At 43.1% G+C, this 12,618-nt stretch overlaps 1 long non-coding RNA gene across 1 annotated transcript; it reads right to left on the bottom strand.

The window, feature by feature from the left end:
* Nucleotides 1–4,811: 4,811 nt before the first annotated feature.
* On the bottom strand, nt 4,812–11,960 carry LOC308631009. The gene is made up of 2 exons (XR_014018086.1): nt 11,855–11,960; nt 4,812–4,967 (listed from the first exon to the last, which is right to left on the bottom strand). It is a non-coding gene; the product is annotated as an uncharacterized lncRNA (long non-coding RNA).
* Nucleotides 11,961–12,618: the final 658 nt, after the last annotated feature.

The raw sequence follows: 12,618 nt of genomic DNA, 5'->3' as shown, positions 1-12,618 counted from the left end.
GTCCCCCCGTGGCCTGCCCACTGGAACCACCACAGCTCCTCCAGCAGCCCTGGCCCTTCGCTCCTGAGACATTTTCCAAAATAAATTTGGTTTCTCTGGATCTGAAGCTCACACCACATTCCTTGCTTCTAGGAACTTGTTTGATCACAGTATGAGTCTCTGGTGTCACCCCAAGTAAACCGATAATGGGGTAATCGCACCCCAAAGTCCTTGCTGAGCAGCTGTGCCCCCCTCTGAGGGGGAGCCTCTCAGAGAGCTCCTCCTCCTCAAGGGTGTACTTTTCTCATCCTGATTGTCGCAGCTGCAGCTACGTGGACTGGAGGCAGCAGCTGATTGAGTTTGAGACCACTCTGTGGGAGACTCTGCCTCTGCCTTTCTCTCCACAATGTTGGGCAGGTTGTGTTACTATGCAGAGCCTCAGTTTTCCTATATGTTTAATGGGATAGTGTGACAGACTGAAAAAATCTGCCCCCCAAAGATACCCAGGTCCTAATCTTGAGTTGAGATTATCCTGGTGGATGTCAAATGCCACCACAAATGTCCTTATAAGAGGGAAAGAGGGAGACTGCTCACACAGAAGACGGAGCAATGTGACCACTGAGGCACAGCTCAGAGCGTGGCCCACAAGTCAAGGAATGCGAGCAGCTACGGACATCTGGAAACGGTAAGAATTGATTTGTCCCCGAGGGCCTGCCAAGAGAGCACTTTGATCCTGCTGCTACAGAGTGAATTGCATCCCCACCCCAAATTCATATGCTGAAGTCCTAACACTACTATCTCAGAATATTACCCTTCTTGGAGATAAGGACTTTAAGAAGTGAGTTGAAATGAGGCTGTTGAGGAAGCCAATAAGATTGGTGTCCTTATAAACAGGGAGACACACCAGAGATGCGGTACACAGAGGAGGAACCCAGCAGTGAGAAGACAGCTGTCTACAAACCCAGGAGAGCAGCCTCAGAAGACACCCATCTGCTGACCTTGACCTTGGACTTCCAACCTCTGGAACTCTGAGAAAATAAATTTATGCTGCCTAAATCACCCAGTCTGTGGCTCTTGTCATGACAACCCTAACAAATGAACACTCCTGCAGCACCGTGATTTTGACCCAGTGAAGTGGATTTCAGACTTCTGGCCTCCACACTGTGAGAAAACAAATTTCTGTTGTTTCCAGACATCCAGGTTGTGGGGCTTTGGTACAGCCACCCTAGAAAGCGAGCACAGGAGGTGGCACCTAGCTTAGGGCTTGCTCTCACATCAAAGGAGACCTCAGGGGCGTGTTGGGAGCAACCTGCTTGGCTTTGGGTGAGTACTATCTACATTTTAGTGGCCTCTTAGAGACTTTTCTATACATTTATTCTTCTCCCCAAATGGAAGCAAAATAAACAATAACAAAACCAGCCACATACATAAATGCATAATGGCTTTTTTTGTGGGAGGTCATCTTTTTCATTCTTTGTTATTTGTTTTGAGACTTACTACTCCAGATACTTTCAACGAGTACCATCTTTCAGGGCTCCATGGAGAACTAACAGTGGCCTGGTTACATCTCCATCTGTCTCATCCCTTAACAGAAATGGCAATAGCTAGCATTGATGGGATGCTCATTCTGAATCCATCTTTATCTAAATTATTTCACTGGATCCTCTGAGAATACTTTTAATACTGTCATTATTCAAACTTTACAGATAGGGAGACAGAGGCACAGAGAGCTGAAAGAATTTGTCCAATAAACTGGCAGGGCTGAAAAACAAACCCAGGTGGTTGATGCCCACACCCATGCCCTAATCCATGTCAAACCCCAGAAAGGAAGGGAACCAGTTAACTTTAGCTCTCCACTGGGTGCCTGAGCAGAGCCTAAACTCAATGAATGGATGATGGATAGAGGGGTGGGTGGAAGGATGGGTGGATGGATGGATGGATGGATGGATGACACTTTCTGTACACTAAAAAGTTGAGATGATGCTTTTCAACATTCTGTACAGCTTCTCCTGAGCTTGAATTTTCTACTCTTGCTGCTTTTACAGTCCCAATCTATCCACCATCCTGTGTGGCTCATGCCATCACACCCTCTCTGTTCTCTGCCTCTTTGATGCTCCAGTAGAGAGAGCCTAAGTTGAAGCAGCAGCTCCTGTTCTCCCTCACCCCTCACCCACGCAGCAGCAGCCTTCTATCCTCCATCTGTCAGCCACCCCTCATCCATGTAGATGGAAGAAACTAGAATTCTCAAAAATCTTGGGGGAGACGGTGCCTCTAGTAAGATTGTGGAAATTATCAGAGACCATGGACACCCTAGATATTATTGCTATTTACAGAAGATAAGATGTGGTTGTAGAGATGTTAAAATACTTGTCCAGTCGAGTTTAGTGGCACAGACCTGTAATCCCAGGGGCTAGGAGGCTGAGGCAGAAGGATCACGAGTTTAAAGCCAGCCTCAGCAACAGTGAGGAGCTAAGCAACTCAGTGAGGCCCTGTCTCTAAATAAAATATGAAATAGGGCTGGGGATGTGGCTCAGTAGTTGAGTACCCCCGAGTTCAATCCCCAGTACCTACCCCCCCCAAAAAAAAAATACTTGTCCAAAGTCACAGAAAACTTGGTGTTATTTTTTACTTTCCATCCAGTGCTTTTTCAACATACCTGGTCAATGAGAAAGTGACCCAATCTAGAAAGGAGAAGACGGGGCTTCAGGAACTGTTTCGGTTCTTCCCAGTTATATGTAGTTAGATCATGTAAGTTCCTTGGGCCAGACTTCCTGGCCCCTCACAACAAGATAAGACTACCTACCAACACCTGGCCAGGCTCAAGTTGATCACCAAGGGACTCCTTGGAGAGAAGATCTGATTCCACAACCACCTATTTCAGAAGCTGACAAGGACAGACCCTCCCTGGTCTCACCAGGCCTGACTACACAGGCCTTTTGCAGGAAGAGCCTAGTTCCCCATTAGTAATGGGGAAGGGTCTCCAAAGCCTTGTTTCTTTATCAGGCTTGCTGACCATCCTCCAGAGCAGAATCAGAAAAATGAAGGACAAGTAGAAGCCAATCTGAGCTCCCCATCCCTGAGTAAAACCCCATGCCATCTCTTTGGAGTCAGAAAAAATATTTACCTGGCAATTATACTTTAATGTATTTAGTTGTCCCGCCCTTGTGATGGATGCCTCATCACCATGGAAAATAATCTCCTTTAAACTACATATTTCATAACTTAACTCCTACCAGAAATGTGCTCCCATGTGCCTGTTCTTCCAAATATTTTAAAACACATTTGAATGGAGGAAAGCAACTTTTCCGATAGAGCTCCACAGTTACATTTTCATTAACATGGAAGAGGTGAGCCCCAGGTCATAATCCCAAATTCTTCAAGCAGGGTTTCCCAACTGTGGGACGAGCAACATTTTAGGCCACACAGATTTTTTTTTTTGTCTGGGGGCCCATCCTGTTCATTGTAGGATGTTTAGCAATATCCCTGGCCTCTACCCAGTAGGTGCCTCCAAAATGTCACAATACAAAGTGCTGCCAACATTGACAAAAGTCCTCTTGGGGACAAAATCATTCCCCGTCGAAAACCACTGTTCTAGAAGGAAGGATGAGGCCTGGAGAATTCTCCTTGCCCTGCCCCATCTGAAATTATGTCCTTAATAGGACCTCCCTTTGATAATGCTGATGAATTAAATGCATGAGTAGTAGTTCAGTGTGCTAGGAGGGAAATAGATATTATAAACCTCAAATACACAAAATGTGCACATCTTAAAAGACCACTTGCAAAGTTAGTTTCTGGAACATGATGCACAGGGAGTATTTCCTGGCATTCCATATTTAGTTAGGCATGTATGGTAACACTGCAAAGTGAATCAGCTGTGCCTGTGACTTCGTGTACTCTTCTTTAAAAAAATGGCTGCTCTCCCAGACGCCCCTCTGATGAAGTGTTTGCTGTTATTTGATTTTTCTGCAGGAAGAAAAAAAAAGTTTTCACTATAGAAATTCCTTACCAACTCATTAAAATTTATGGAGAACGTTTTGAGTCTAGAACGCATATAAAAATAGTGCGGGAGGATTGGGGAAGGGCGGGAAGAAGCTGGGGCTCCCTTGGGGCAGGAGGCTCTCCACGTTTGAAGCTGGGAACAATGGGCTCAGTGGGAAAAGGTTTGGATGAGCAGTCAAGGGTCCTGGGTTCCAGTCCGGGTCCTTTTTGGCTCTAACAATCAATCCCTGGCAATGGCCTGAGGGTGCTGATAGTGGGCACGCCTCCCCTGTGCCTACCTCCCTTTGCTGGGTCAAGTACACTTAGGGCTTCGGTCAGAAGGGGAGCTGACTTTTCCATACCTTGAATGTGAGCTGCCTTGGGACTAACTTTGATCAACAGAATGTGGCAGAAGCCTCACTATGATGACTTGGGGGCGAGTCCTAAAAGCCTTGCGGGGTTTTTTTCCACTGTCTTGGGATGCTGTCATTGTCATGTGAAGAGGAGCCCACTAGCCTCCTTGAAGGTCAAAGACCACAAGGAGTTAAGGTCAGGGTTCTACAGCTGCTGATGAAGCTGCCTAGGAGACCCTGGAAGACCCCCTGAAGGCTGGCCCAGTGAGCTCCACCAAACTGAAAACTCATAAATAAAAGGAGCTTATGTTAGGCCATTAGGACTGGAACCCAGGACCCTTGACTTCTCATCCATTAGGGGTTAGGGTTAGGGTTAGGGTTAGGGTTAGGATTAGGCCATTAAGTTCTGGAGTGGTTTGTTCATAGCACTAGATAAATGAGCAGCTGATTAAAAGAATATTTTTAAGAAACAACTGGAAAAAAAGAAAAAAAAAAAAACACCTTGTAAGCAACCTCGTCATGTTCTGCATGTCACAGCAAGACCTCACTCAACCCCTTGCTGATTCCTTTTCTCTCAAACTACAACAGGCCTCTGAGGTTCATTTTACTCTTCCTTTGCTCTCTTCTTCCATTGTTGGGACAGAATCCTTGGATACACTGAAGACAAGAGACAAAGTCACCTTTGGCCTCCAGTCTGGGTGGGGCACAACTCATGAAATAACAGTGTTCATCTCAGGGGCCATTTGGGCTTGTCTCACTGTAAGGAAAATCCCTCAGGAGGGAAGACAGCGTCCCCAGGGATGCGGAAGAACCACACACGGGATGTACTTGTCACCGAGAACTTGATTGTGCCTTGGTCTTCTTCTGCATCCTTTTTTTTTCTTTTCTGTTTTATACCTAATTTCTATTCTATAAAGTTTAGAATATAATTTAGTGGGGGGGCAGGTATTGGGGATCAAACCAGGGGCACATTACCACTAAGCTACACCCCTAGCCCTTTTTAAATTTTGAGACAGGGTCTTGCTAAGTTGCCAAAGATTGCAGGCTTGTGCCACCATGCCTTGCTTTAGAATATAATTGTTCTCATACTATAAGAGGAAACATAATAAATGCCAGGAAGACTTTCTGAGGGGTTCCTTAACGGATGGCCCATCTTCAGTTAAGTTTAGAAGGCAGCATAAACGACATAGTTCTTGATTATATTATTATTTTTATTGTTGTTGTTTTTTGGTACTAGGGATTGAACCCAACAGTGCTTAATCACTGGGCCACATCCCCAGTCCTTTTCATTTTTCATTTTGAGACAGGTTCTCACTAAGTTGCTTAGGATCTTGCTAAGTTGCTGAGGCCAGCCTTGAACATGTGATCCTCCTGTCTCAGCCTTCCAAGCCACTGGGATTACAGGTGTGCACCAGCACACCTGATTATATTACTCTTTATTTACCAGCACACCTGATTTATATTACTCTTTATTCAAAGTGCATAAGGTAACTCAACTGCAGAAATCAGGAGGAAGGATTGTTTTATGGGAAACACAATCTCCCATTTTAGAGATGCTTAAGGACTACACCTTCCGGAGCCTTTCCTGTCTCCACCAGCACTCCTCCTGTCAGCTAAACAAATTGGTTGGCCATGAAGGACACCAGATGCATGATTTCCTGCCATAGAAAATTGGAGGGCTTACACTGTCTTGTTACCACTGACTTACAGAGCAGTTGAATGTGTTGATTATCTTTGTTAGAGGGAGAAACTTAGCATCAATGAGGGCATCTGTATTTGGTAGGTGCTCATTCAACCTCTGATCAATTATATACACAAAGTAATATAATCCTCCCACTTTGTGATGCATTTGAAATTTCTTTCACATAGACAATCCCAATCGGATAAAGCCCTTAAAAAGAAAATCAGATTTAAATATATATAAAGCTCTACAGAGGCCATAATAAAATTCTTTCTCAGAAGTGAACAGTTTGTTTTATATTAAGTGGAACTGAACATAGCAATCTCAACCTATCAATGATATAAGTGTTAGAACACTCTCTGACATTAAATATGCACACATATTCAGTGGCCAGCATGCGCGAGTTTTATGTCTGGGCAAGAGTAAGGACAGGCTCTGAAATTTCCCCAACACAATGTCAACTTTGCTTCTTGTCATCTGCTACAGAGAGCACACATGCCTGCTCTCACTATGTGTAATCGATTAGCACCCCAAATATTGGCTAGAGCAATGTTTCTAGCCAAGAGAAAGCTAAGTGTGACGACAAGTGCTGACTCCCAGGCCCCTGACACCACACATGCACACAGTCTTCTCCCTGTTCAGTGTTGGACATGTGGCGATGGCTGTTACTTATCCAAGTAGAGATGCTGAGTAGGAAGTGGGATTAACAAGTCAAGAGTTCTGGGGAGACAGCTGAGCTAGTGGTAAAAATCGAGGGATGAATCATCAGCATATTGAGCACCTAGTCATTGTCGAGCACAACAGCACACCATGGTGAAGTAGTCAGAAAACTAGTGTCTGGAGCTGGCTCTGCCACCATGGAACTGGTGACCATGAACATGACCCTTTCCCTGTCTGAGCCTCTGCCTCCCCATTTGTAGATAAAGTTATAGGATAAAGTCACCTCCAATGTTCCTTCCAGTTAAAACATGTTGTGACTTTAGGGTGTTAACTGCTAACATGTTCCCTACCCTCAAAGCGCTTATTACCCTCTGGGGATGGGATAAATCCTGCAGAGATCTATATCCATTACTCCATCTCTGGCTGTTAATGTCTCAACCAGCACTCCTCCTGCCCCATCCCTGGAGGTCTCTAAACTATGACAATATACCTGGTTTACAGAATCACTGGATCTATATTCTTCAGCCATTTTATTTGGTATCCTAAATTAATTGAGAAGTTATGGGAGGGGGAAAACAGCAAAATTGGCAGAAGGTTAAAGGTCAGGCAGAAAGCTATGGGAAAAAAAATGTGATCCACAAGCTATTTATGCTACCCATGGGATTTTTCAAAAATATTTTTAGTTGTAGATGGACACAATACCTTTATTTTATTTATTTATTTTTATGTGGTGCTGAGGATCGAATCTAGTTCCTCACACGTGCAAGGCAAGCACTTTACTACTTATATCCTCAGCCAACCCATCGGATCTTTCAAAACACATTATAATATATTGCCTTTGGTCATCCTGATATGAACCTATGAACTTGGGCTTTGAAGTGAGCTTATCTGGGTTCTAATCACAGTTCTGATGCTTCGTCCAAGTGACCTCCCTCTCCTGAGCCTCAGCTCCCTCATCTGTACAATGTGATAAGAGTAAGTCCATTCAAGGTTGTTTTTAGTATTCCCGGAGATCAAGCATCCAAAGGGTTTACTCCAGTACATGTTCCAAGTGGGTAGTGCCATTTCTACTATGCTGTCATTGGCTGCAAGCCTAGTTTGTTTTCACCTTGGCCATGCTGGGAGCATCGGGAGCATGCCCTTCTAATAGGTTCAAAACCTCTCCTCTCTCTGGCACTGTCTTCTGATGTTGTTCCCTTTCCCATTTCACAAGTAGAAATAGGTCAGATGGCCTTGAATAGAAGTGTGATTAAGGTTGCCTGAGAATCTAAACCAACAGCTCATCCCAGTCCTGGACAGAGCTTTATCATATCAGAGGCCCTGAGAACTCAAGGACTTGCTTCTCCCCCCCCCCCCCCCCCCGCACTGGGAATTGAACCCAGGAGTGTTTTATCTTTGAGGTACATCCCCAGCCCTTTTTATTTTTATTATTATTATTTTTAAATTTTGTGATAGGGTCTCACTCAATTGCCCAAGCTGGACTTGTGATCCTCCCGCCTCGTCCTCCCGAGTCTCTGGAATTACAGGTGTAATTCCAGCTCCTGCACCCAGCTCCAAAAGCATTTTTGCTTGGTTTCAAACACAAACAACCTGCCAGAGTCAGAGCTGTCTCACTGGTATCCTGGATGGTGGCAACGATTTGTGTGTGGGCTGCTGTTTCCATTCCCAGGGGGCAGAGCTCATGTTTGGGCTTGTAGGGTGTTTCCCACTCAATAAACAAAAAGTGGCCACAACAGATTGGGACAAAACCGTGAAGGGAAAGAGCACTGACCTAGAGGTTAGGAGGCCACAGGCCTGATTCCGTCATGACTGCTAACTCCTTGTGTGACCTTGAGTAAGTCCTTTGCCCTTCCCTTTATAAAATGAGGAAGGTGGACTAGACAAGGGTTTTCAAACTGTGCTCCATAGTATCTGGGGGTTTCTGGAATTTCTATAGCTCAAGGGCACCAATGAGTTAGGACAGGTGGGAGGTGAGCTGAGACTTAGGGTTCTTTCCCTGCTTTGAGCCACAGGAGCCCGCTCCCTCTACTACATACAGGAGTTCTCTGACAGCTTTCTTAGAAAACTCGCCTAACTCTTCCCATCATGTTTCATTTATACATAGGTCAAGAGGGTCCCAGAGAGGTGAAGCAGCTTGTTCAAGATCACCCAGTGAGTGGCAGAGAGGGTCCTAAAGTCAGTCTCTCTGTCTCTGTCTCTGTCTCTCTCTCTCTCTGATGCTGGGATTGAACCCAAGACTTTGAGCATAATAAGCCAGTGCTCTAACCCAAGTCTCCTAAAGCCTATTTTTCTGGTAATGCTAACAACAAACTGGATGCCCAGGGACTCCCATGAATTCTAGATTTGCAGGGAAAACATGCCCTACCCAGAGTTAAAAAAAAAAAAAAAACACTTGAGTACCAGCTCTGGCAAAGACCACCTGGAGTCCAGGCAGTGCCCAGAGGAAGTACCAGCATGTGACAAAGTCCTTGATCACTCCACTCCTTGTTGACAAAGAAAGGGGGGCAAGCTGAGAGAAAGAGGCCTGCTGGTCACTCTGGGGACTTTCTAGAGTGTTTGTCACCTCTGCTTCTTAATCACTTGCCCCAAAGTCAATATGTTATGCAACTAAGGTTTCTTTTAAAATTTTTTTTCCAGTTGATAGATTTATTTTTCACATAAAAAATGAGCAGAAAGTACAGAGAGCTCCCATATACCCTTTCTCTACTTTTGCATTAGTGTGCTACATTGGCTACAATTAATAAGCCAATATGGACACATTACTACTAACTAAAGTCAGTAGTCATATTAGGGTTTGCCCTTTTTTAAATTAAACAAATTCTTATTGGAGCTTAAAATGTGGTATAGAAAGACATTTAAACTTATTTCAGTCCAACAATAAAGGCAGAAATTATGGCACCCAAAACTTTCTCTATCATGCTAGGATTAGATTATGCTGGATTTACAGTTTTTGTTTTTCTAGGCTTTGTTTCATACAAATTTTTGTGGATTTTAAACATTAGAAGTCTTAAATATTTTAGGGAAAAAAATACCTCTAGCTAATAAACATCATTAAATCTACTGGGATACTGTTGAAGAAAAAGATCCACTTTGAGCTTTGGTTCTCAAAACAGCTCTTTGAGATATTAGGTGCCCTGCTCAGTACAGAATCAAACTGATTGCATTGATTCAGGTTTCCTCAATGAAACTTTCCATCAACAATGTGCTTAAAATAAAAGTTAAAAGGAAATTCCAACCCTTGATTGTAAACTAAGCAGATTTCATGTTTAGAAACACACAAAAAAAGGGTTTCATTTGTAAAGACAAAAAGAACAATAATTTCTGGTTTTGATGCAGAACCAGAAATTATTACCAAAAAAAAAATTGTGAGGACAACAAATATAAAATTTAGTTGACCATTGTTCTCTCAGTGGAGAAAATTCCACAGTATTTCCAAATGTAGCTTAAAAAGGTCAACTTTAGAAAGCCTGCATTACTCAACATTTCCCATTGAATATTTTGGAACCCTTTATGTTGTGTTTTATGTATTCATTCTTTCATATATTCTGCTTCATGGTGTATATCTGAACAACCTGGACAGTTCTCATTCTGGACAGTCATTTATTTGATCCTGTGAATGGCACAGTGAAAGGAGACCATAGTTAAAGGGACAGATGAAATCAGAACACTCCCATGTGTCCTATGATCAGAAGATGGGAAAACCTTGGCTTCTGCCTTGAGCAACAGTTGACAGTACATTACTAATGGGAATTTGTAGAAATGGCTGCTAAAGTCAAAGTTAAAGCAAATGATCCACGCTGGCCTGGCTTACTGAATCCAGTACAACTTTTATGCTAGATTTCCTTCCTAATAAGTTTAGTGATAAACATTCCTTTTATATGATTCCCTACTTAGCAAGTTCATAAAGGTATGGTACTCTTTAGAAGTTCTCTCATTTGCTGAGGAGCCCAGAGCAGCACATGGTTACCATAGAGTTCAGTCAGTTCCCTAATCTCAGTTTATGACTCTTCTGGATCATCCCTGCTAATCCACACTGGGGAAAATTGTTTTTGTCACTGTCTTCCAAAAGAGTCCATGCCACTGAAAAGGAGGCCAAATCTCCATGCCCTTAAAGAAAATTAAGCCAGGAAGCATCCCCTGCACTTCTCTGCCTAGGCATGAGATTATTGCATGAACCCAAGTGCAACAGTGTATTGCTTTATTTGGGGGACCAGAAATCAATTAAAGGACTACAAATGTGGGAGTAGTGATGTTTAAATAATGGTGCACAAAATGAATAACTGGAATCTTTTCTTCATTTTGTTTTCGGTTTTGTTGCAGTATTATGAATGGAACCCAAGGCCTTGCACATGCTAGACAATGCTCTACCACTGAGCTACATTTACTTCTCTAGCCTTTATAATCAATTAGACTTGTTGGGCATGATGGTGCATGCCTGTAATCCCAGGAAGGAGGATCCCAAATTCAAGGTCAGCCTGGGCCATTTAGCAAGACCCTCTCTCAAAATTAAAAATGAAAAGATGGGGATATAGATCAGTAGTAGAGTACCTGGATTCAGTCTCCAGGATCACACACACACACACAAAGGAATATTTGACTTGTGGGGGAAAAAAAAACAAACTTTAATTACTGTTGTAAAAACTATCTTTATAATACAGAAATTGGTTTTTATAACATGAATATGAAATATATTCTAGGAAGTGGAGGTAACCAGATATAAGATTCTGGCAGCAGCTTCTTTGTTTATTTATTTACTGGGAGTTGAACTCATGGATGAGCTACATCACCATCCTTTTTATTTTCTAAGACAGGGCCTCACTAAGTTGCCAAGACTTGCCTCAAACTTCTGATCCTCCTGCCTCAACCTCCCAAGTCACTGGGATTACAGGTATTGCGTCACATACACCCAACTCTGACAGCGATTTAATAGAACAATCCCGGCTGAGGCCAATGCCTAATAAGGATGAAAATTCATCTGTGGAGGAATTTAGATGATACTGGGAGAAACTGTATGCTGTGCACAAGCCAAATAGACCATTTTCACAACTATGGTAAAGTGTCACATAGTAAAATGTGTTTTTCTATGTGCACTTCAATTTCACGTCAAGAATAGCACAGAATGCTGTGCTAGTCAGCTTTCTGTCACCATAATAAATACCTGAGATAGTCAACTTATTCAGAGAAAAAGGTTATTTTGGCTCACAGTTTCAGAGGTTTCAATCCATGACCAGTCAGCTCCCTTGCCTTGGGCCTCTGGTGGCACATCACCGTGGAAATGTGTGGCAGAGCGAAAACACTCCTCTGATGACTGGGAAGTAGGAAAATAAAAAGAAGCTGGGGTCCAAATATCCCCTCCAAGGGCACCGCCCCCTCAGAGACCATAATACCCCTCCACCAAGCCCCACCTCTTAAAGGTACTACCTACCTCCTAGTAGTGTCATGCGTGGGGACTAGGCCTTTACCACCTAGACCTTTGGAAGACACTTAAGATATAAACTATAGCAAATACCGACACACAGAAGGGAGAATTCATGCAAGATATCTAAGTCCTTGATAGAATAATGCATTCAATTCAGAATGATTACACTATCATTACTTGGGCTCTTATCATTATGAAGGCTTTTCTGCAACTACAAGGTTGTGGTTATGTAAAGCAAGGACCCCAACATTGACATCTAGAAAGCAGCCATCACTTTCGATGTGTGTTCTCTCTTGGTGTTTTTTCTTCATTTTTCTTCATCAACGCTGCTATTGTTGCTGCTTCTTAGCAAGATTAGTAAAAGCAAAATTGTAATCATTGAACAGCACTCTGGCAATCAAGGCATTTAAAATCTTCAGTCTTGGGGGCTGAAGAAAACACTGTGCAGCATTTAGAACTCTGATTAACAAACACAGATTTTCCTGACTTGAAGACGTCTACAATTTCCCGATCAGGTCATCACAGGAGGTCTGACATGTGTTTGTTTC

The sequence above is a fragment of the Spermophilus citellus genome (genome assembly GCF_964194105.1).
Source record: "Spermophilus citellus genome assembly, chromosome: 11".
NCBI classification, from domain to species: domain Eukaryota; kingdom Metazoa; phylum Chordata; class Mammalia; order Rodentia; family Sciuridae; genus Spermophilus; species Spermophilus citellus.
The sequence above is the reverse complement of the archived record's forward strand: the minus strand, read 5'-3'. Positions and strand labels throughout refer to the sequence as shown.